This window comes from Triticum urartu, chromosome 4 (assembly GCF_003073215.2).
Source record: "Triticum urartu cultivar G1812 chromosome 4, Tu2.1, whole genome shotgun sequence".
Classification (NCBI taxonomy): Eukaryota; Viridiplantae; Streptophyta; class Magnoliopsida; order Poales; family Poaceae; genus Triticum; species Triticum urartu.
The window spans coordinates 285,364,778-285,391,513 of record NC_053025.1 but is presented as its reverse complement, the minus strand read 5'-3'; positions in this window follow the sequence as shown (position 1 = coordinate 285,391,513).

The following is a 26,736-nucleotide window of genomic DNA, read 5'->3' as shown; positions in this document are numbered from 1 at the left end:
CGAAGGGGATAGTCCGGAAAGGATAGGACATATACTCATTACCATATTCATAGGCTAGACTTCTAGAGTTTAGCCAGTACGATCTCGTGGTAGATCAACTCTTGTAATACTCATATTCATCAAGATCAATCAAGCATGAAGTAGGGTATTACCTCCATAGAGTGGGCTTGAACCTGGGTAGACATCGTGTCACCCGTCTCCTGTTACCATCGATCCTAGATGCACAGTTTGGGACCCCCTACCCAAGATCCGCCGGTTTTGACACCGACACCCACAACACCACTTGGACCAATGAAAAGAGCACGAGCAAAGGCTATCGAAGATAAGGTGAACTCACTCCTTTCCAAAATACCACCTTCGTCCCATGAGACATGGCTACTACCCCATACGGTAACACCATGTGTTCTCAGGTACTTGGAGGAAATCGATGGAACAATTACATTCAACGGACAAGACAGCGAGGACACCGAGCGCGAAGGACAAGATGGAGAGCTGCCACGGAAGCTACAGCCACCGGACGAACGGTCCAGCCCGGACGTCTGGCCCCTGAAGGCCACAATGTCCCAAGGAATCCAGGACATCAAAGGCTACAGCGGCTGGATGTCCGACCGGGTCCGGACGACCGACACCTCCCAGGCTCCGGATGACCGATCCCCTCCGGACGACCGTCGCCACAGCACCTGAGAAGAAATAGCGGAAATCCGAGGAAGACCGGATGACCGGCGACTAGACGACCGGACGACCAAGCCCCTATGGACGTCCAACGCCATGGCGACAGAACCTAATCTGCGGAAGTCCGAAGATCTATGTACGTCTGGACCGTCCCAAGCCTCCGGACGTCCGACCCCTGGCTGTGTCCAGTTGCGGGCTGAGGCCCATGTACCCCTTCACTTCGCCCCCATTTGCACTAAGACTATAAATAGACCTCCTCCTCATCCTAGTTAGGGTTAGCAAAGGATTAGCTCATATTTGTGTGAGAGCTTTGCTCATCCACTTGGTTACCTTCTCCTCGGAGATTGCGCCTCCTCGAAGAAGATCCTCCGATTCAAGACCCCTTCACGGGAAGAACCTCAAGACCTCCTCGCGGAGAAGATCGTGCTACTTGTATCGTTCCTAGTTGACTATGGATCTTGTATCTCTTATGTGTTTGAGGATCTAGCATATGTGTGATCGTTCTTGTTGGTTGGAGTGATTCTCTCGTGTTTCCCCTCGTGTCCCTCGTTGGGATCCGCTCCTTTCATGAAAGATCAACCATCTAGGGTTCCACCCTACATCATCTTGGTATCATGACCCACGTTGATCAGGATATCGTAGCCTCCTGGTTGTGTTTTCTAGCTTGATTTTGTTGTGTTCCTTCCCAAATTCGAAAATTCCCCCCAAAAATAGCACCAATTTTTAGTGATTTCTTGGTGTGATGAAATTTTGTTGGATTTGATCCATGGATTTGCTTTGCCTTGAGTGGATCTAGATTTCCCCTTCATCTCCACCTTTTTCATCCAAGAAATCACCTAGATTTGACCATTTTTGCCACGTCCACGACGAACGCTAGCAGTTTATCCCGTGCCCGAAATCATACAGGCACCGGACGTCCGACAGCTTACAGACGTCCGGTGACCGGACGACTGGCCCCCTCCCGAACGTCTGTAAAACCCTGACTAAACTGATTTTTTTCACCCTCGAAAATTTCAGCCACCGCCCCATTTCCGCATACGCAGTCCCATACCTCAACCACTTCCCGCAACCACCATTGCTTACTTGCTTCGCACTCTGACATGATTTTTGCCACATTGTGCTTTGAGAATTTGAGTTGTGGTTCCGTGTCCTATTGTGTTTTGGCTATTTAGGTACGGTTCGTCATCAACATCACCCCAGCTCATCTTCACCACGGATTCGTCATCGACAACAACCACTCCACCATTTGGACACCATACCATAAGCAAGAACGGTAACCTCATCTTTGGTATTGTGATACATCATTCTTGTCATTACATTGATAGCCATCATAGCCCAATTTTGCGTATCTTACCCATCGAGAGTAGCCTTTGAGTATTGCCGGCAACGTCACTTGTGCACATTATGTCATACTTTACATAGCATACATACCATATCATTGGTGCATATCTTGGTATCATCTTTGTGTCACAAAGTTGTCATCACATACACAATTGGTATCTTGGTTCGTCAAGCATTGCATGAGAAAAGAGCTCAAAAGAAAAAGAGACAAACAATCTTTTAAGCAAAAGGGAAAGATAAGAAAAAGGCTTTTAAGCAAGAACCATAGCATCATACTACATTAAGATTGTCATACTAGATCATCTAGGATCATATCATCGGAATACCATACATGTAGCATACTTGGGAGAGAAACCATTGCATTTTTGCTTAGTAGGTTGTGCACAAGTCTTCGTATCCGCCTTTTGTGCAATCGTGCTAGCGTCTCTCTAGTGTTGTGCAATAAGAGAATTTTCGTGGATTCCACATTTTGGCTCATTCCTTGGTTGCACGACCCCACTTATCTCTTTGCGTGTGTGTTTCCGTGTACCATATTTTGCTATTGGTCTACTTGTTGCATTGCAAATTTGCGAATCTTTTCCAACATTATTGAAGCTCACTAACAATTGCATCAATTTTTTTGCCACCATCATAACCGAGCTCCACCATAAGCTTTTACTTGTGTAGGTGTGAGAAACCGACAAGAATTGGTACCAATTGTGCTATTTCCTTGTTCCACATTGGAGTGATCATTGATCCATCTTCAACTTCGGTCAAGGTACATTTGGTATTTTTCTTCTCCTTCTACCACTCACAAAATTGCTTGCAATGATGGATAGGCCAAGTACTTCTACCAACCCACTCTTCCTCGAGCAAGATGACGACATGTCTTCGTACGTCAGAAAGAGTCACCTCTTGGGTTCACAACGTGCTTTGCATCAAGAGCAACAAGCAATGAGTGACCGCATCGACAACCTCGCCACTGACTTGCGACTCTTTGAGCAATGTACAAGAGACAATTTCGACAACAAGCTCGACGACCACAAGCAAGAGAATGATGCTAGAATGGACAAGATACGTGCTTTGTTACTCAACCGCTCTTCTTCCACTTCGTCCTCATCAAGACGGAGCCACTCAAGTCGACACTCTGACTACACCATCTCCGGCTAAAGAACACCGACATCAAACACTCTTTGTCCTGCCGTGTGTCAAGATTGTCACGCAAACCGCAATCCTCTATACGGCAATGACTATCAAGAGCAAGCTCGTGCGCAAGAACATCGCCATCGTCAAAACCAAGCTACTCTCGATCAAGCACAAGAACGGCAACGACAATGCCAACGAGAAGAGGAAGAACGAGCGCGCCTACACCAAGATGCACAAGATGCCGAGGCATAATGCCATGAACAAAAATTGCGAGAAGCTAGAGCACTTGAAGCTCAACGTGGACTCTACGACACGAATCATGCCGTTTCCCAATGCAACCGCCATAGGCGCGAACAAGAAGAGGCACTTGACGAAGAAGTTCAAGAGAGGAACTACCAATCACGAGTGCATCGTCAAGTTCCTCAAGCTCGTCCACAACCTTGCCATGAACCTCAAGTTCAACACGAGCAAGAAGACATTGGAAATCCTCCACGACAAGAGCACGTTGTGAGGGATGATCCTCCTTGTCAAGGACGTCATCATCCCCGACCCCAACACAATGAAGGGAAACCCTACAGCAAGTTAAAGTTCACCATGCCCAAGTTCAATGGAAGCAATGATCCTGATGAGTACCTTTCATGGGCATTGAAGGTCGACAAAATCTTCCGTTTGCACAACTATGAAGAAGAGAAGAAGATCGCGATGGCATCCCTTGAGTTCCAAGACTACGTTCTCATTTGGTGGGATCAAGTCATTGAGCGTCGAGAGGAAAGAGGTGAACCACCCATCACTACTTGGGTGCAAATGAAGGATGTCATGAGAGCATGCTTCGTGCCTACCTACTACAACTGCGACCTCTACAAGAAACTCCAACTCCTCAAGCAAGGAACAAAGAGTGTTGAAGAATACTACAAGGAAATGGAGATTGCCATGATAAGAGCCAATGTCACGGAAGATGATGAGCATACTATGGCACGTTTCTTGAATGGACTCAATCATCCTATCAAGAAGATCGCTGACTTCCAACCATACTCAAACCTCATCGAGCTAGTGCATCAAGCTACCAAAGCAGAACATCAAATGCAACATGACTTCAAGTATGCCAATTTCTCATCCAAGTCCTATGTTTTCTCCAACACTCAGGCTTCAACGACTCCAACACCTTCTACATCAACCAAGCCTTCTACAAGTAACAACGACAAGTCGAGTTACAAGAAAACTTAGACAACTCCAAGTCATCATCCTACTATAAGCAACTTCAAGCCGAGAGCTTCATCATCATCTACCCCAACCGATTTGACCGTCAAGATAAGTTCCTTCAATTGTTCACATGCGGAGGCCGAGGCCACAAGTCCTCTGAGTGTACCAACAAGCACACCATGATCCTCAACGACGATGGTACATACGACTCCATGAGTGAAAGAGAAATGGAAGCACTTGGGCAAGTGGCCATACACCGACAAGTGAACGAGGATCAAGAGGATCAAGTCTTTTGTGAGAGGCAAGTGGCCATAACCGTCTTGAGCCTCCGGACGTCCGACGCCAACCGGATGTCCGACCCCTGGCTGTGTCCAGCTGCGGGCTGAGGCCCATGTACCCCTTCACTTTGCCCCCATTTGCACTAAGACTATAAATAGACCTCCTCCTCATCCTAGTTAGGGTTAGCAAAGGATTAGCTCATATTTGTGTGAGAGCTTTGCTCATCCACTTGGTTACCTTCTCCTCGGAGATTGTGCCTCCTCGAAGAAGATCCCCCGATTCAAGACCCCTTCACGGGAAGAACCTCAAGACCTCCTCCCGGAGAAGATCATGCTACTTGTATCGTCCCTAGTTGACTATGGATCTTGTATCTCTTATGTGTTTCAAGATCTACCATATGTGTGATCATTCTTGTTGGTTGGAGTGATTCTCTCGTGTTTTCCCTCATGTTTCCCCTCGTGTTCTTCGTGTTCCTCATTGGGATCCACTCCTTTCATGAAAGATCGGCCATCTAGGGTTCCACCCTACATCAAAATTTGCAAACACTGCCCTTGTATACACTTTTGATAGCTGAACTTCGAACCCAAACTGGGTTGTTTCTTTACCTTTCATTGCTTGATCAGAAATGCAGTGTTAGGAACCAGAGAAATGAAAATTTTGTTTGTTTTTGTACTTATATTTTAGCAGTTTTGATGGACATTTTGTTTACTTCATTTGTTACTGTCTCTGCATGCTCGACGGCCTTCCTGGTCTGAATGCACTTGTCCACCTACTGAGCAAACAGATGGCGATCATGCTTCTCTTTGAAAAAGTTTTTCTTCAGTATGCGGTTCATGCTCTCGCTTCTCTCCATGGAAGTCATCCAATCGCAAAAAACTTCCTTGTACCAAGCCGAGATCCACTCATGCATGTCATCCCATAGCGAATTCATCACTTCATCGTTTTGCAAGTTGTATTTCTGAATGAGGTCCTTCCACGCTCGTTCAAATTCTGACGGCATTAGTGGGTGGTTCAGCATCGCATTGAGGTAATCCTTGAGTTTCTCGTGCGCCTTATACAACAAGGTGAGGTGGTCTTGTACTTCTTCATGATATGCCACTAACACAACTTATGTAGTATATCTGGGAGGATAGTTTTTAATGTTGCCTTCATCGAAGAACACTGGTCTGAGAAGGCACAAATAGTGTTTTTTTATTATGTTGTTTGTGTATGTAAGATAGATGAAAGAAATATAAGTGTACCAAACAAAGGTAAGTATACAGGTGTTGTTTTTTTTTGTACCTGTGAGCATGCAGATTGGCAGCTTGTTGTTCATACACCTCAGAAATGTTTTGAAAACCCACTCGAACGACGGTATTGTTTCATCTCGCACGAGGGAAACAACAAATATGGTGCTCTATAGATGATGGTTCACTCCCACGAAGACTCCTAGTGGCATGTGGAATTTGTTAGTTTTATATGTCGTGTCAAATGTAACGCACTCCAAAATCTTCATGCGATCCTTTGCAACTTAAGTTGGTCCAAAAGACGTTTCTTACATGTTTATCTGCATCAATGTCATAATCATAAAAGACCTCTGGGTTTACATTCTGCATCTTCTCAAAGAAATCCAGAAGTTTCTTGACATCATCTTGGGACTCTTCTCTAGCAAACTTCTGTTTCCTGCATTTTCAAATGCAATGCAAACTCATCTCATCAAACAGGAAATAATTACCGATAGAATGCTCAATTCATATGCTCTATGACGTGCTTATTTGTTTGCCCAGTCGCGACTAGTATGTCCCATGTATTGCAGACCGGCGGACATACGCGAGAGGGTTGACATCACCTGAGCATATGTGTGGTTGTCCAGTTGCATGTATTTCACTAACTGGTCAATCAAAGGATCACCTCTTTTGTGCGACCACATGTGCAAAAGCATCCCGGGGCTTTCCTACATCTTGTGATTGTGGTTGAGTTCAACCATTTGTATCAAAAATTTGACATCCTTCCTCTTTTTACTCTATTTTTTGCCTTGCAGTCAATCATTTTTGATGTGTTCTGATGTTTCCGGTGATAATCTGACTTAGTCTGCATGTGCGTCCCTTCTCTTGAGCAGACAATGTAGGCATTTGTCCTGTGTTTTGCCCTCTTGTGTATGCCAAACCCTACACATCTTGCAAAATTGTTGTAGAAGTCTCATGCCTTGTCGTACGTGGTGAACTTCATTCCAGCAGCAGGTATGAGGTTCAGCGGCATGTTTTTATCCTGCATTAAGTGCAATGCTCTATGAGAAAAATTGTTTTGTTCTATTTTTTAAATACGATAAGTGCATACGAGTTTAATAAAGCATTGCAATGTTCCTAAGTTTTGAGAAGAATTGACTGTATTAGATGTTAGGTCAAACCTCACAAGAAATATCAGTGTGCACTGCAATGTTATCTGAATGGACTGCAATTATTATTATTTTTTCAGAACATAAACTTACATGTGTGTAGAGTCGTTCACCCGATGGTGTTTGCAGCTCGCCGGGTTATATTGGACATGCCGGGGTTATAGCAGATCTGTGTAGTTGAGGATCTCACGGCGGTAATAGTGAGGACGATTTGTACCTGTCGTTGACTTTTGACCGAGGCACCCTTGGTGGTCGCAATGTCAAAGTTGATGCAGCAGGTCTACTTGTAGCTCTGTTTTTCCGTGCAGTAGGTGGACGTTGAGCTTTGTTTTGTGGTGCAGCATGTGGATGTGGTGGTAATCCAGTGTTGTGATGATGTCTCAGTGGATTGGTTTGAAAATTTTGTAGTGGCGGCACATCATCATAGTCATAATCATCATCTGCTGCAACATCATGTTAAACTGCATCATCATTGTTTGTTCGGACATGCTGTCCAAATGTAGTGAACTCGTGCTTATACTCTGGGTTGAGAACTGTTATTGGCTCATCTTCATCGTCATCATCTTCATCATCCCGTCGGTGAGTGCCCTCCCACACGAATGTGACATCATCGTCATCTTCGACTACCTCTTCTTCCTGGAAAAAATCCTCTTCCGGAGAGTATTGCACCCTGTTTGTTCTCGTGAAGAATCCTCGAGGAATCTCAAGGGTAACCCAGCCAGTATCTCTTTCATAAGAATCTTTACTCTTCTGAAAGTTGTTGTTCTTAGTGTTGTCAATTATGTGTGGCATTTGGTATCTGCTGAATGTCATTTCCTGCACAAAAATGAACCGAGTTGCATTGCCAGTTAAATGAATTGAATCATGCGAACTGCAATGCGTTTGAAAGGGTACCGCGAAGTATTGCACGCTGACTGCATCACCCCACAAGGTGAACTGAAGCAACCGTACTACATCATTATCCGTAATGAACCTATACAAGCGTACTGCATAACCGAGCAAGTGCACCGCATTTTTCCCCACGACGAACTGAAGTAACTGCACTGCATCATTTTTGGAGGCGTGCTGTACTGCTTGTACTGCTTTGTATGGAATAAGTAAACTGAGATAGTTGAGGGAGTGTACTGCTTACCTCGTGTTGCAGTGCTTTCTTGCGTTTGCATGAAGAAGTTCCCCTCTTGTCCATCTGTAGAACTTTTGAGTTCACCCGTGCAGTCCACTTGCCATTCAGAAATTCATGAGCGGTCTAGACACTACTAGGGAAAAGCCTAGCAGTAGCGTGGGTAAAATGCTTATCAGTAGCGCGCATGCTGACCCGCGCTACTGCTATCTAGGGATAGCAGCAGCGGTCGTCGTAAAAACACGCTGCTACTAATATCTATATCGTCCTAGTATAAAAGGCGCTACTCCCAAGACCTCACTGCTACTAAAGCCATACCCTGCACTACTGTTATTAGTTTCTAAATTTTTTTCTGCTCCATATTTTGTGCTACTGAATTTTGTTTAGTGTTTTATACAATAGTCTCTAGCATATCATACACATACAAATCTGATCATATCATACACATACAAATAGCCTCATCAAATCGATCATGTCATCGCCATAATCATCATCCAACACAAAATGACATCTCTCTCGAAATAGCGATACAAGTTATGAGATGCCTCAAATACTTGCAACTACATCGTCATCCATCTAAACAATGATATAGACAAGAAGAGCTATCACTATGAGTGAGAGCGAAACTATGCAGTACATGAGGCGGCGGTTATGAGTCCTCTCTCACGTTAGCGTGAACCTCAAGTAACTAGCTTCTGCTTCATATCTTCTTTTGAACCATTTATGGCTGGCGCCCAAGAACTGCTCGAATCATTTACCCTGCACATAATCATCATTTTCCGAATATAACATGTCCAAAACATCACATGTACAAATATGACATGTCCAAATTCCAAATGTGACATGCCCAAATCACATGTCCACATATCACATGTCCACTTCAAATTTGCATATAGCAGGAAAAAATATAGAACTTGAAGAAAAATGCAAGAAGTTTTTTAAATAGCAACAATTCCTTTAATTAAAAAATAGCAATAGTTTGAAACCTAGGGTTCATACTAAGTACCACTAAAAAATAGCCAATAATCTGTCCTAGGTTTTTTTAACTAGGGTTCATACTAATTGTAATTAACTAACTAGCACTAAAAATAGCCTAGGGTTCATACTAACTAGCACTAAATAGCTAGGGTTCATACTAACAGAGAGAGAGAGAGAGGGAGAGAGAGAGAGCAGAGCAGAGCAAAGAGCAGAGAAGAGGGGAGGGGAGAGTGCTTACAGAGGGCGGAGAGAGAGATGGGGTCGAGGGAGACGGCGGCACCGAGGCGCGGCGAGGAGGAGTCAGGGAAGACGGCGGCGAGGCGGGGTCGGGGGAGATGGCGGTGAGGCAGGGTCGAGGGAGACGGCGGCGAGGTGGGGTCGAGGGAGACGACGGCGGAGAGCGAGGGCAGGAGCCCCGGCAAGGTCGAGGTGGAGGGGGAGGAGCACAGGCGCACAACGACATCGAGGGCAGACTCCGACGAAGAGCGAGGGCAGGGGCTCCGGCGAGGGCAGGGGCTACGGCGGAGGCGACGAGGGGAGAAGAGAGAGTGGGGAATTGGGGGAGAAAGCAGAGGAGGGAAGCCCGTGTGGGGGTTATGTCAAAATAGCTTTAGCAGTAGCGTGGGAAAAGAAAACGCGCTGCTGCTAAAATCCGTAGCAGTAGCGCGCTCCTCACAAACTCGCTACTGCTAAGCTGGGCCCGTCCTGTGGACAAGTTCAAACTTAGCAGTAGCGCCCTACCCTAAAAGCGCGCTACTACTAATTTGATAGTAGTAGCGCCGTTTGTCGAAGGGCGCTACTACTATACCTAGCATGTCGGCAATGGTGTGGGAATTATAGTAGTAGCGTGTTTTATTCCTGGCGCGCTACTGCTAAGTGGATAGCAGTAGCGGCCTTTCTGACCACGCACTACTGCTAAGTAGCAGTAGCGCCTCATTTTGACACGCGCTACTAGTAAGATTCTGTGTATAAGGTTTTCCCTAGTACTGAGACATTGTCAAGGTGAGTGGTGACGGAGGATTTGCTTTGAAGGTCGTTGTAGACTTATTCCAAGAAGCTGTCGTGGATGAAGGAACCTTGCGCATAGTCTTCCTTGCTCGAATTAGTTTGATGTCGAGGCAGCACCAATCCACATCTGATGAAGTATAGATAATTGAAGTTCCGAAGGAGTTCGGCGGCGGCTCTACCAAGATGCTGCCGCGGAAGAAGGCCGATATACTAGCGGGGGAGGAGCTGCTCGGGTGCTGCCATGGGAGAAGGCCGAGAGGCGACGGGCGGCGTCGCTGCTTGGCCGCTGTCACAGAAGAAGGCCGGGAGAGGAGGGGCGGCATCGCTGCTGGCCGCCGCCGCGGAAGAAGGCCGGGAGGGGAAGGGCGGCATCGCTCCCAAGCCGCCACCATGGAAGAAAGCTGGGAGGGGAGGGGCAACATCGCTCCCAGGCCGATGCCACGGAAGAAGGCCGGGATTAGAGGGGCGGTGGCCCTCCCAGACCACTGCCGCGGAAGAAGGCCGGGAAGGGAGGGGAGGGGCGGCGGCTCTCCCAGGCCGTGGCCATTGCCGTGGAAGAAGTCTCGAAGGGGAGGGGGGCGGCGCTCCTAGGACGCTGCCGCGGTAGAAGGCGGGGAGGGGAGGAGCGGCAGCGATCTGGTGGTGGATGTGCAGAATAAGGTGGGTGTTATTAGAATAAGACTCTTAAGGGGTCTTATCATAATAGAAATAGACCCACCCTATATATATAGTAGCACTATTCTAATCCCAGGATTAGAATAACTATTTGGATCACGATCACCCTATATAGGACCCGACAGGGCTCTCCCAAACTCCCGCAACTGTGCACATTGGAGAAAAATACAAGATCCACTCCCCCACCCCATCGGCTCCACAAATCGGTTAACCACCGCCACCGTCCTCCCAAAATCGCACCGCCAGTGTTGCCGCACTCCCCAGATCGTGCCGCCGCCGCCCTCCCCATATCATGTCGCCGCCACCCTTCCCAGAGTGCCTCCCGCCACCGGCCCCAATCCTCAGAGCGCCTTCCTCCCCGCGGCCGGCACCCATCTGAAGGAAATATGCCCTAGATGCAATAATAAAGTTGTTATTTACATTTCCTTATGTCATGATAAATGTTTATTATTCATGCTAGAATTGTATTCACCGGAAACTTAGTACATGTGTGAATACATAGACAAACAGAGTGTCACTTGTTTGCCTCTACTTGACTAGCTCGTTGAATCGATGATGGTTATGTTTCCTAACCATAGACATGAGTTGTCATTTGATTAACGGGATCACATCATTAAAGAATGATGTGCTTGACTTGACCCATCCATTAGGTTAGCAAGATGATCGTTTAGTTTGTTGCTATTGCTTTCTCCATAACTTATAAACGTTCCTATGACTACGAGATCATGCAACTCCCGACTACCGGTGGAACACTCTGTGTGCTACCAAATGTCACAACGTAACTGGGTGATTATAAAGGTGCTCTACAGGTGTCTCCGATGGTGTTTGTTGAGTTAGCATAGATCGAGATTATGATTTGTCACTCTGATTGTCGGAGAGGTATCTTTGGGCCCTCTCAGTAATGCACATCAATATAAGCCTTGCAAGCAATGTAGATAATGAGTTAGTTACAGGATGTAGCATTCTGGGATGAGTAAAGAGACTTACCGGTAACGAGATTGAACTAGGTATTGAGATACCGATGATCAAATCTCAGGCAAGTAACATACCGATGACAAAGGGAACAACGTATGTTCTTATGCGGTTTGACCGATAAAGATCTTCATAGAATATGTAGGAACCAATATGAGCATCCAGGTTCCGCTATTGGTTATTGACCGGAGACGTGTCTCGGTCATGTCTACATAGTTCTCGAACCCGTAGGGTCCGCACGCTTAACGTTCAGTGACGATCGGTTATTATGAGTTTATGTGTTTTGATGTACCGAAGGTAGTTCAGAGTCCCAGATATGATCACGGACATGACAAGGAGAATCAAAATGGTCGAGACATAAAGATCGATATATTGGATGACTATATTTGTACATCGAAATGGTTCCAAGTGAGTTCGGGCATATACCGGAGCACCTGGAGGTTAGCGGAACCCCCCGGGAGGTATATGGGCCTTATTGGGCCATAGTGGGAGAGAAGAGAGGGAGGCCTAGGAGGGGGCGCGCCCCCCTCAAGTCCAAACCGAATTGGGTGGGGGGCCGGCCCCACTTTCCTTCCCTCTCTCCCCCCCTTCCTTCCACTCCTAGTCCAACTAGGGAAGGGGGAATCCTACTCCCAGTGGGAGTAGGACTCCCCATGGGGCGTGCCATAGGAGGGCCCCCCCCTCCTCCACTCCTTTATATACGGGGGAGGGGGGCACCCCATAGACACACATGTTGATTATTGATCTCTTAGCCGTGTGCGGTGCCCTTCTCCACCATAATCCACCTCAGTCATATCATAGCGGTGCTTAGGAGAAGCCCTGTTCCGGTAGCATGATCACGCTTTCGTGCTGACGAAGCTTTCCCTTGACACTCCTGCTGGATCGTGAGTTCATGGGACGTCACCAAGCCAAACGTGTGCAGATCGCGGAGGTGTCATACTTTCAGTACTAGGATCGGTCGATCGTGAAGACGTACGACTACATCAACCGCGTTGTCATAATGCTTCCGCTTACGGGCTACGTGTCACATCCCTGGTTCTGGTATGACCTAGGCTAGCCCTTCATGTTGCATCATGTTTAAATTTCAGTTAAACTTGAAATAGGGGATAATAAACCCTAGCAGCAAATGAAATTCAACCAGGTTCAAACTTAAATCTTTTCAAAGACCCCAAAATGCCCTTTGAAAATGTTCATGAGTTATGATAAAGGTGAAAACCCCTGCCAAAAATGATGAGCATATTTCATGGCCATTTATGGATTCTTGAACTAATTCATATTGTATTTGATTTGGAGCAAATATATGTTATAAATATATTTAATGCTTCAATAATTCTGTTATTTTCTGAGGGGCTTTAGAATATTCTTTTCAGTCCCTGCAAAAATTATCAGAAGAAACAAAAATGATTTAGTGCTTGAACTAAATCAAAACAAATTGAAACAAATAGAAAACAGTAACTAAAATAGAAAATAGAAAGGAGAGAGAAAGGTTTTACCTGGCGCTTACCCACAGCCCCGAGGCCCAGCACTGTGCAGCCACCTGGCCTGGCCCTGTGCCAGCCCAGCCCACCTGCCCCCCTCCCCTGTCGTCTTCCTCCCGCCAGGAGGACGCGTGCGTGGCCGCCGCGCGCGAACACGCGCTCGGCCAGCTCCTGCTTGCCGCTGCTGTTGGAGGCCACTGCGAGCGCCACGCGACCCCCGGACCGCTCTCACTTTCACCTCCGAATCGATCCGCTCCTCTGCTCCCTCCCCCTCGCTCTTTCTCTCACCGCCGAGCGGCTGCCGTTGCCACAACTCACCGCCGACGCGCTCCCCGCCGACGCGCTGCCCGCCGTCCCCTCGCCCCTCCGACGAGTCCACGAGCATCTCCGCGACTCCCTCGCCCCTTCGACGAGTCCACGAGCATCTCCGCGACTCCCTCGTCCTCTCCACAGAGTCACGCGACGCCGGACGCTCTGCATCGCCGCCGCCATTGCCGTCTTCTACCTTCGGCTGCGCAGATCTCCGGCGACCTCACGCTGCTCTCGACGCGCCCCCAGCCTCGTCCCCGTCTCTGCTGTCCCCGTGGTGAGCTGTTGCACCCTTCCCCACTCTTCCTTTCGCCTTTCCCGAGCCGTAGCCTGCGCCTGCACGCCACCGAACTCCGGCCGCCGCCGCGAGCCCTACTCCGGCGAGCTCCGGCGCCCCCGCAGCCTCCTACCAGCTCCGCTGGATGCGGACGACGACGGGCTACGCCCCGGTGGTCTTCGCGCGTCCAAACGCCGCTCGTAGCGCAAGTCCGGCGAGTCGCCGCCGCCGTTTTGGTCGTCGCCGGCCGAACTCCGGCGACTGTTGATGTGGCCTCTAGTTAGGCACTAATTACCCCTAGAGACACTGACAGTGGGCCCCAGCGTCACTAATCTAAATTAGATTAGGAATAACTCCTCTGTTAACTAACTGAGTCCCTGACGTGTGGACCCCACATGTCAGGTTTGACCTGGTCGGCTCCGTTGACCTGCTGACGCAGGCAGGACGCAATGCTGACGCAATATTTCATTTTCTGGTTTAAAATTAATCAGGAAATTCCAGAAAATGTTCAAAACTTCTAAAAATCATAGAAAATAATCTATAACTCAGAATGAAATAATTTATATATGAAAAATTATCAGAAAAATTCAAGGAATCTGTTTATGGCATTTTCATGCATGTTTGAACAATGTTTGTCCTCTGTTTTGGACAAAACAAATAAATGGCATTTAACTAATCATATATGGAGTTTGAATTTGAATCTTGTATTCAAACCAACTTCATTTAATTGTGTTGCTAGTTGCATTAGCTCATACAACATTACATACTCATGCCATGTTCATGCATCATAATGTTGCATATGCTTGCGTTTGATTTCCGACACCGTTCCTTCTCAATAGGTCCTGCTCCAGAAAGTGTTCGAGAGTACCAATCAGTGGAGAAGTGCCCCCCTGTTGATCTACCAGGCAAGCAAACCCCCTTGTTCATTCTGATACAATCCTACCCTCTCGCTCCTGCTCTCATTATTGCATTAGGACAACAACGATTCAACTTCTACTTTATGCTGCGGTAGTTGAACCCATTCCTCTGCATGACCTGTCATTGCCACAGTAAATAGTTAAAACCCACTAGCATGTGTAGGAGTTGATTGAGCCATGTTGTTTTCTTGCCATGCCATGCCTGCTATTGCTTAGAGTTGTGTCAGGTCTGATTCATCGGGAATGAATTGGAGTGGTACGATATGTTCTGGTGCTGAGAGTTAAGCGTGTGAACACGATTTGGTAAAGGTAGCGGTGAGAGGCCATGTAGGAGTACATGGCGGGTTGTCTCACTGGAACCATCCTTAAGCACTGAGTTCCGTGTATGTTGTCCAATGACTAGCTACTACCACACATTGGAATGCTTAAGTGCCCCTCTCGACTTATTAGCCAACTTGATCTCTGTCCAGGAGTCGCAAATAGTTTCTGGTGTTTGTAGGTAGTGTTAGTAGTCTACCAAGTGGCAGCCGACCAGGTGGGCTTGGGACAGACTAGGCACAAGTGGCATGGTGTACCAAGCGCAGATCCATCCGGCGAGGTGGGCTTGGGAACCCTGCACATATCGTTTGGGGCCGTGAGCGACACCCCGGCCGGATCTCCTTGCGGATGGAACCTGAATAGGCGATAAACCTGGACTAGAGTCTTGTGTGGTTAGTCAGGTCGTGGCCGACACCCTCGCCAGGCTTCCGCTTGAAGGTTGCCGAGGTACATGACATGTACATGGTGATAAGTGGTGAGAGCGTGTGTGAAGAAGTACACCCCTGCAGGGTTATCATGATCTATTCGAATAGCCGTGTCCTTGGTTACGGACTTCTTGGATGCTTACGTGGTACATAGACAACTTAAAGTGGATACTCTAAAATGCTCAAGACAAGTGTGAGTGCTATGGATGGCCTTCTCGTCAGGAGACGAGGATGAATCCATAGTAGTGTATTGATGTGGTGCTTAGTGGACTCGTGTGCGCTGCCTCATCTCAAAGAAGTTTCTCGTTGTCGTAGAATAGGATAGCCACTGAGTCAAAGAGGGCTTGCTGCAACTAAACCCCACTTCACCTTCTTGATACAAATTCATGTATGATAGGATCTGATGTAAGTGTTGCTGAGTACCTTTGTACTCACGTTTGCTTTATTTATGTTTTGCAGATGAGACATCTGTCTCACTAGTAGTACCACTTGGACTTCGACGAGTAGCTGGTACCTCAGCTACGATCTTGGTCCCTTGGTAGGGACTTGTGGATAGTCAGGCTCCTCGGTCCTTTTCTTTTTTAGATGTTTGTACTCAGACATGTAATGCTTCCGTTGCTTGTATGCTCTGAATGATGGGTCATGTGACCCCTGTTTGTATTTAATGCTATGTGGCTCTTCTGAGCCTTTATCTATATGTGTGGGATCCGACAATCTAGTTGTTTATCCTTGGCAGCCTCTCTTATGGGGAAATGTAGTTTAGTGCTTCCTTGAGCCATAGTAGTCCTGCTAGCCCAGCACTACTGCTCAGAACACTTGACTGGACGGCATGTGTTCCACTTCGTTCCTATGTCTGTCCCTTCGGGGAAATGTCACGCGGTGACTTCCGGAGTCCTGCCTAGCCTGCTATAGCCCAGCTTCCCCGGAGTCCTGTTAGCCCAGTGCTATAGCCCGGATTCATATGCTGTTGACCGACATGCTCGATGTGATTCATGTATGCCTGTCCCCGTAGGTTACCACCACTTTAGGTTCACGACTAGCCATGTCGGCCCGGGTTCTCTGTCATATGCATGCTAGCGATACTATCATATACATGAGCCAAAAGGCGCAAACGGTCCCGGGCCATGGTAAGGCGACATCCGTGGGAATACTGTGCATGAGGCCGCAAAGTGATATGAGGTGTTATAGGCTAGATCGGTGTGAATTAGAATCGGGGTCCTGACAGCTTTGGTATCAGCGCCTGACTGCCTGTAGGATTTCCAAGCCAACCTGGTCGAAGTTGAGTCTAGAAATTCTTTAGTTATGTAAGGGAATTGATTGTGGAAGGGAACGTAAGGCTCTTTTTACTCCTTATACCTCATGCCTTCTGATCTGAGTCATCCTATCTTTCCTACGGGGTTAAGGAGCTAGGCTTCCTCTTCTGTCTATCAGGATCATGTGTAACTATTCCGTAGTTTCTTAGGATTGGTTGATCTGAGTCATATCCCAGTTCGAGTTTCTCCGGTGTAGCCTGTTTAGTAATATTTTTGAACCTTGAGTGATGATGTTGAGGTTGGTGCTACCCGTCTTTGCAGAATGTTTCATTTTGAGCATTCTACCATCGTTATGCTGCCGGAATTGTTCTAAGAGTTTGAGAGATACTAAATTCTTGTGCTACCCTCTGCAACCTATAGTTGATGCTGAATCCATCCTTGTCTTCCTTGGTTTCGTTCTTCAGGATGTTGCCGGTTAACCGAAGTTCTATTGCTCGTAGCCGGAACCACGAAGATGGTAGGGATGAGGATCCTCCCGATCAGTCCTTGTTGGCAGAGTTCATGCTAGAGATGGAGAGGAACAAGCGTGAGTCTAACCACTTGCTAGCACGTATTGAGGAGAACGCCTCCCAGCAACACAAAGAGTTTGTGTCCATTCATGACTTCATTGGCCTGAAACCACCTACCTTCCATCATTCCATTGAACCACTTGATGCGGATGACTGGCTCCGTAGTATCACACACAAGCAGCGTTCTGCGAACATAGCTGAAGGTGACAAGGTCACCTATGCTGCTTATCACCTGGAAGGTCCTGCTAGTATTTGGTGGCAGAACTATGAGGCTATGCTTCCAGCTGGCCAGATACCCACTTGGAGAGATTTCATTGAGGTTTTTCGTGAGCATCACATCCCTCAGGCTCTCATTGACCGCAAGAGAGAAGAGTTTTGTAGTTTCACCCAGAGTAAGATGGTTGTTGATGCTTATAGTAGAGAATTTGAGAACCTTGCCCGCTATGCTACAGAAGAAGTGTCCACAGATGCCAAGAAGGAGGCTAGGTTCCGGAAGGGTCTCAACCCCAAGTTGCGTCGTGATCTCCACTTGCATCATTGCAATACATTCCACTCTCTTGTGAACAAGGCCATTAATGCAGAGACAACTCAACTCACCTACGAGGAATCTCGTAAGCACACCCGTGATTTGGGTTCTTCCTCCGGTTCTAGTTCTCAGAAGCGCCAGATTTGGGTTCCGAACTCCGCTCTTCCACCCGGTTATACACCAAGGCCTTCTTGTGTGGCACCTCACCCAGTTCAACCATATGCTACACCCATTCCTATTGGTAGACCACTTGTCAATGCGGGTCCTTGTCCTACCTCCAAGATTTGTTACAAGTGCGGAGAGCCAGGCCACATTGCACGTATTTGCACTCAGACCCGTGTTGCTCCACCCCAGCCCGAGAAGTCTGTTGGCTGTGGTAGTAAGCCTTCACACCAGATGATCAGTGCCAAGTCAGCTCCCACTGAACTTGGACGTGTGCATCACGTCTCAGCTAAAGACGCTCATGATGATCCAGATGTCATTCTTGGTACACTCCTTGTCAACTGTCACCCAACTTTGGTTCTATTCGATACCGGGGCATATCACTCCTTCATTTTCGAAGGTTATGCCCATTTGCACGACATGTCATTTTGTGATATGCCCTCCCCACTACTCATTCAAACTCCTGGATCCAAGTGGCAAACTTCTAGGATAAGTTATGGCAATGAAATACATGTTGACAGACTTGTATTTCTAGCTTCCTTGATATCCCTCAAGTCCTCAGATATTAACATCATCTTGGGTATGGACTGGATGAAAGCTCATTATGCCAAGATCGACTATTACACCAGGTCTGTTCAGCTCACACACCCCTTTGGCAAGATAGTCACTGTCTCCACCAAAATTGCAAGGCGTCAACTATATTCTCCAAATGCTAGCCCTCTTCCTGACCTTGAAGATATCCCGGTAGTCCGCGACTTTCCGGATGTCTTTCCAGAGGAACTACCAGGTATTCCACCTGACAGAGATGTAGAGTTTGTTATAGATCTTATCCCCGGAACCGCCCCAATTTCTAGGAGACCTTACAAGATGGCACCCTTAGAGCTAGCCGAGCTTAAGAAACAACTCGATGAATCCTTGCAAAAGGGTTTTATCCATCCTAGTTCTTCTCCCTGGTCCTTCCCCGTCCTCTTCGTCAAGAAGAAGGATGGTACAGACCGAATGGTTGTAGATTATCATCCCGTTAATTTGGTCACGATAAAGAACAAGTATCCGCTCCCCAGGATCAACGATCTGTATGATCAGCTCACTGGATCCTCAGTCTTCTTCAAGATGGATTTGAGGTTAGGCTACCAAGATCAAAAACGGGGATATTCCTAAGACGGCTTTTGTCACTCGTTATGGTCAGTACGAGTACACCATCATGTCCTTTGGTCTAACCAACGCTCCAGCTACTTTCTCTCGCTTGATGAACTCGATCTTCATGGAGTACTTAGATAAGTTCGTCGTGGTTTACCTCGATGATATCCTTATTTACTAGAAGAACGAGGAAGAGCATGCCGAACATCTTAGACTTGTGTTAGAAAAACTCAGAGAGCACCGCCTTTATGCCAAGTTCTCCAAGTGCGAATTTTGGTTGCCAAAAGTGACCTATCTCGGCCACGTAATCTCTAGAAAGGGCATTGCTGTCAATCCCGAAAGAGTTCATGCCGTTCTTGATTGGACTCCACCTGAAACGGTTAAGCAAGTTAGGAGTTTCCTTGGCCTAGCCAGTTATTGTCGCCGCTTCGTTGAGAACTTCTCCAAAGTGGCCAAACCTCTCACAAAACTTCTCAAGAAAGATAAAAAGTTTGAGTGGTCCCCACAGTGTGAGCACAGTTTTCAGGAACTGAAAAGACGTCTGACTTTTGCTCCCATACTTGTGCCACCGGATTTCACTAAGGACTTTGTTATCTATTGTGAAGCCTCACAACAGGGACTAGGTTGCATTCTTATGCAAGATCGCCATGTGATTGCCTATGCATCTCGACAGTTGCATCCACATGAGGAGAATTATCCTACACATGATCTAGAGCTTGCAGCCGTAGTCTATGCACTTAAGACATGGCGACATTACCTTCTCGGTAAACGTTGCAAGATTTACACCAACCACCAGAGTCTCAAGTATATCTTCACACAACCAGATTTGAACCTTAGGCAAAGACGTTGGTTGGAGTTGATCTCAGATTACGACTTAGGGATTACCTACACCCCAGGCAAGGGGAATGTCATGGCTGATGCGCTAACTCGTAAGTCCTATTGCAACAATCTCATGTTGCAACAGGGCCGGCCATTTCTCCATGAGGAATTATCTAAGATTAACCTTCACATTGCTCCTCACGGATTCCTTTCTACCTTGGTGGCGAAACCTACCCTTGAGGATCAGATCATTACTGATCAGAAGTTTGATAGGGGTGTTATCCGCATCAAGAGAAACATTAAGAAGGGAGTTGGTGGTTGTTTCTCTATGGATGATCGAGGTGTTGTTTTCTTTGAGAATCGCTTGGTGATTCCCAAGAATCAACATCTGCGACAACTGATTCTTAAGGAGGCACATGAATCCCCTCTCACGATTCATCCCGGTAGTACTAAGATGTATCAGGACCTACGCCAGAGGTTCTGGTGGACTAGGATGAAGAGAGAAATTTCTCAGTTCATTGCTAACTGTGACGTTTGTCATCGCTTTAAGGCAGAGCATCAAAGGCCTGCTGGCACCCTTCAACCTTTAGCTATTCCTGAGTGGAAATGGGATAAAGTTGGTATGGACTTCATCATCGGATTTCCCAGGACCAAGAGAGGGAATAATGCTATCTTTGTAGTCATTGATCGTCTTTCCAAAGTGGCTCACTTCCTACCTGCTTCTCTCACTGCTGCGGTACACAACACTCTATGGTCTCCCTTGCGCCTCTCCACGCAACGTGTGGCCCGTGTCCACCAGTGTGTGACACTAGCAATGGCACCGAGCTACTAGTGCTTGTTTTTTAATGCTTGCGCAGCCAACTTGGACGTTAGCAGGAAGAACACAAAGCGAACAATTTATGGATTGGAAGTGATAAAAGAGTAGAATGCTTACGTGGTGAGGATAAGAAAACATGTGGTGTGTGAGACGATAAGGAATATGTGTTACTATTCAGTGATAAAAATAACTTGTGGTTCAGAGGAAAAGCAACAATCCATTTACCTAGTGCCCACGATCAGCTATAACTTGAGCTTTATATTTTTTAAACTTTAATTCACACTAGAAGTTTATAAAAGAATAAAAAGAAGAGTCCCACTTGAAAAACTACATAAAGTACAATGTGTAACAATACATTGTAGTTTGCAAATAAAAACTAGAATTTCACCCATTAGTAGAAAATAAACCAAGAAGTTCAATTTAAAAATAAAGGGTAGTTTCACGATCATATAACAAGAAAAAAAAAGCAAAGCGTCACCTAGAAAAATGTTAACTTTGGAAGTTCAAATTTAATAAAGTTAATAGTTCAAAGAAAATGTTATGGGTGTACAAAAAATTTCTCTCATGGATTTTTTTCATTATTTAAAAATGATAAGCAAATAATTCAAACGAAATACTCAAATTCTTCCCCCGTTGTTGGAGAAATAAAAAAAGTATGAAGTTCAACTTAGAAAAATGTTCAATGTTTATTTAAAAACGATTTCTATTCTTTTTTGAGAATAGAACTAAAGAAATTCAAATAAAAAATTAGGGATGTTTGAAGTTGATAAAAAACTCAGATTTTTCTTGTTACTAAAAGAATAAAACAAAGAAGTTCAAATTAAAATAATTAAACATTAGAAAAAAAGATTATAAAAACAATTTTCCCTGTTAAAAAACTAGAAATAGAAAATTAAATAACGAAATGGTTCAATGTTTATTATAAAACTAGAACTTTCCCGTTACTAATGAATAATACCAAGAAGTCCTAATTAAAAACTGAATTTGCTTGATGTTTATAAAAATCTCATATTTTCCCCGATATTAAAGATTAAAACTAAGAAGTTCAATTTTTAAAAATGGAGTAGTTCAATGCATATAAAAAACTCAGTTTTTCTCATTATTGAAAAATAAAACCAAGAAGTTCAATTTTTAAAAGTGGAGCAGTTTGATATTTATTTGAAAACTTGGTTTTTTCCGGTCACCAAAGAATAAAACTAATAAGTTAATTTGAAATAACGAAGAAGTTTGATGTTTCTAAAAAAATCCAATTTTCACATATCTAAAAAACATAAAGAAGTTCAAATAAAAAAATTAGAGCGGTTTGATGTTTATAAAAAACTTAGATTTTTTTCGTTACTAAAGCGAAACAAAGAGAAGTTCAAATTCATAATTGATCAGAATGACGTCCGACCTTCAATTGCGTGTAATTCGACGTATACACCAAAATGCGACAGAAATTCATACTGAAAACAACGAGAAGTTAAAGTACTGCAAGGAATGCATTTTAGGTGAGAATAGAAGTACCGGCCTCCTGCTCCACCACAACTTCAACGCCAGCACCGGTCTTCCTTTCCTTGCTCCCCAACCACAGCGCCCTCTCCACTTCTTCGATTATATTCTCACAATCAGGATCAACAGAGTGACCAGCTGGTTTTCTGCAGCTCTTCTTCTACTATTTCTTCAGATTCGAAGATGTTCAGCTTCACGCCAGATAAAATGTTCGGTCTAATGTTCCTTCTCGCTCCCTCTCCTATTTGTGCATTTCTCATTGGCTTTCTCTTTGTTGCATCACAGATTCACTAGAGCGACAAGTGAACTCCTAACATCAGCAAAACATGTGTGTGGTGATGCAGTGCAATGGCTGTGGATGGCATGTTGTGTGTGTGCGTGATGTCGCTATTGGTTTCTTCTATGAGGTGAATTTAGTTTTTGTTTTGAAGATTCTGTAATTTAATAGAAATTTAGGAAGAAATCATCTTGATGTGCTGCTAATTCTTAACTTGTTGCATTTCAACTAAAACAGTGGAAAAGCAGGAACTTGGTGTGCTAGTTCAAAAATGTATCATATCATCAGCTTGAAACAGTATGTCATTCACAAAAACATTTGGAGAGAATATGAAAAGTGTCATATTACATTGCATTAAAAAAATAGAGGTTTACAAAAGCTCATGTGGGTGTTGATATTTTAAAAATCTAGAAGTTCAAAAAAAAGAGCAAGAAGTTCAAATAGAAAAGAGGAACATTTCAAAAAAATCTAAAAAATGGTATTCCCACTCTAAATAAACTAGAAGTTTAAACGAAAATAATGGTGTGGTTCAATGTTTATAAAAAGGGTTTCTCCCATTACTAACCAATAAAACTAAGAAGTTCAAGTTTAAAAAATGGTAAAGTTCGATGTCTATCAAAAAGGATTTTGAGCAAAGAATGATTTCACCCATTCAAAAAAATAGAAGTTCAAATTAAAATAACAGTGTAGTTCAAAGTTAAAAAAACTGAAATTTTGCTTTTCACAAAAAATAAAAACCTAGAAGTTCAATTTAGAATAAATAATCATTTGATTTTCATCTTTTAAAAAAAACCGAGAAGTTTAGTTTAAGGAACCTAAGAAGTGCAAATTTAAAAACTGAGTTTTTCCTTGCTGCTAAACAAATAAAAATCGAGAAGTTCAAAATAAAAATAGAGTAGTTTGATGTATACGAAAAAATCATATTATTTCCGTTTCTAGGAAAAATAAAAGTATAAAAGTTCAATTTTAAAAAAAATTGTTTGATGCTTATTTGAAAACATATTTTTTCTAAGAATAAGATTAAGAAGTTCAATTTAGAATAACATAGAAGTTCAATAAAAAACTTAGATTTGTTGCAAGAAGTTCACGTGCACCTCCGTGCACGTTTCAGAAATTATATTGCGGGGCGTCCCACCTTCAGTTACATGTTTTAAAAATGCGAAAAATGACGTCCGACCTTCAGTTGTGTGTAATTCAACATATACACAAAAATGTGACAGAAGTTCATATTGAAAACAATGAGAAGTTCAAATACTGCATGGAATGCATTTCAGGTGAGAATAAAAGTATAGAAAAGTAATAGCTTAAAAGGTTTGTTGAAAGAAGTTCAAGTGCTTTGTCAGGGGAAGTTTGAAAATTCTTGCGAGAGAGGTTCACATTGTATTTCCATCTTCAAAAAGCACGAAAAATTGCGTTTCAAAATAGCTCTCTCAATCCACAAAGAAGATCAGTTACTATTTGGGCGCAATTTGATTTCAAAAAGAAAAAAATGGAAAAAGTTCATATACTACATGGTATATGTTTAATATGAGAAAAATGAAATAAAGGCAAGGTCCAATTTTGTTGTTGTTATAAGTTCAAGTCCTCGGTCGGAGAAAGTTAAAAAAAATATTGTGACAGAGGTTTGTACAAAAGGAATATCATTTGTGTAACACTAACGAATGGATGAGAAAATTACAAACGAAAATACGTCACCAAAGTTGAACGTGAAAACAGCAGGAAGTTCAACTACTAGACTGAATGAATTTAAGATGAAAAACTTTTAAAAGCATTGCGAGAAAGTTGCGTGTTTACATCAGCTTTCCATCGGTATATCACTTGCTCAATTCCGGTGAGTGGATGGAGACATACGACAAAAAAAACACGTGAAAAACAGAGTGAAGTTCAAGTACACATGCCGAGAAGTTCAAGCTCTTCACGTGGTGCATTTTCGAAGAATCTATTTTGCGATAATGGCAGAACGCATGATCTCGCCGTTTTCTAAATTACTTTAAAACTGTCAGGAATCAGAGAAAACCATCAACATGAAAAAGTTTCGCATTTTCCGTAGCTTTTGAACGGTATATTATTTGTCCCATTCTGACAAAGTTTGAAGAAATTATGGCGAAAATACGTTTTTAGTCATTTTCAAAATTGACTTAAAACAGTAAAGAATTGGGAGAAACAATATATACCAAAAAGTTTCGCATTTCCTCAAGCTTTCCCACTCCATATAATTCGCTGCATTCGGACAAACGGTTAAAAAATTGGCTCGAAAATACTTACTCATTGGAACTTTTACCGTTTGCTAAATTACTCTTAAACCGTTCAAAATTAGAAAAAGCATTCAACATGAAAAAGTAGCGCATTTTCATAAGCTTTCCATCGCCATATCATTTGCCTCAATTGGATTAGCCGTTTAGAAATGGCATCAAAAATACGAACTCGGCTGTTCGGTTTGCGAAATTTTACGATTTTCTAAATTACTCTTTAACCTTAGGGAATTAGAGAAAACTTTCAACATGTGAAAGGAGCGGTTTTGCAGCTGCTTTCCAATGCCATATTATTTGCCTCATTCCGGTAAATGGTTTATAAATGCGATTGAAAATACGATTCACGTTTTTTGTATGAAGAAGACACGGTTTTCAAAACTGCTCTTAAACCGCTCACATTTTGCCAAAAATTTAACTTGGATTATGGTACTCATGTCCATAGCTTTCCAACGGTATATCGCAAGCCCCATTTGGGCAATGTTGATAGAAGTTCAACCTAGCATAGGAGGAAGTTCGGGTCAAACAACTCAGGCAGTAAAATTGCAAAAAAACGCAAGTTCATCACGACCCAAGAGCAAAATCCGCCAACAATTGAGATTCCTATTCAAAATGGGCATTTGGTTGCTAAAAACCGTCTCTAGGTTACACTTACATCATATAGAACACGACTAACCACAATAATTCGCGTGGGGACACACAGTTGCGGAGATAGGCATTGTTTAATATGAGACCCAAGAGCTGTAAGAGTTTGATTTTTCTTTTTGCTGAATCTGTTATTGAAATATCTGGTCATTGTTTAATATCAGTGTCTGTGTAACCAGGGCAATGATCCATTTTGGAGCAAGAAACTGCCGCAGGAGAAACCAGAAAAACCAGACAAACCGGAAAGAGCAATCCGGAAAAAGACTAAAGTTGTGAAGAAGACTACCCACAGGAAAAGAACCACTGCATCCTCTAATTCGGCCCCTGATGATGACGTGGATAATCCGGACCTTGAGGTAGGGCTTGACTCACTTGGCTTATTTTTCATGCGTCTTATTGATGATGATATTTGTCAGGATGATGCCGAAGCCAGCCATGCTGATGTTGCAGAGGTAATTATTCTCTCTTCCGATTCAGAACCTTTGCCTTCACTAAAAATCCGTCAGGCAAACCGGAAAGTTAAATTTTCTCATCCTCTTGCTTATTTGGATCCCAAATTTCATATGAGGACCCAACAGCACGAAGCTCGTCGCACAACCCGGCACAGCGGCCAGGTAGTTACCTCCACCGGTTTACCGAACAGTCCGGTTTGGAAACGCCGTTCAGAGGTCTCTAATTTGCTTGTCAGTGCTTGTCCTAAAGCAGGCTGCTTTCGTCAACCTCTTAATCCATCTGACTCCGATTACCAGGTTACTTCCCACTCATCCTCTGGCGAGTCATCAGCTACTCAGCTGCCACCGCTCAAAATGGTGCTTGGGTAAGCTATACTTATCATAATATTTGCAGTACATCACCTTGGAACATATGTTGTATTTGATTTTGTTATTCCTTTCAGAGCCAAGCCTAGGCCAAGCAAGAAGGCTCGCCTGGACAAAGCGGCCGAAGAGGATGCCGTCCTTGAACCGGGCAAAACACCAGATCTTGAAGCGGCTATTCTTGAGGATATACCCAATGATCCACCGCAGCAAGACGATGATCTTATTGCTGAAGAGAGACCTATTGATACCTCAAGTCCTGTCAATCAGCCCACAAGCTCCATCCGGATTGAGAAATCCACCGGTCCGACAAAAGCCTACTGATAAGCCAACAGCCCCAGTGCAAACCGGCGATGCCAAGGATGATGAGGTTGTCATTACTGGCATTGGCCATACAGAGCCAAGCAATCCTGTCGCTTTGTCCAAACATAGTGCCAAGGAAGAATTTGCTGCCTTTGGCAAAGGCAAGTGGAATGATGATCTGGCGACTTATGCTGCTTTGAACGCC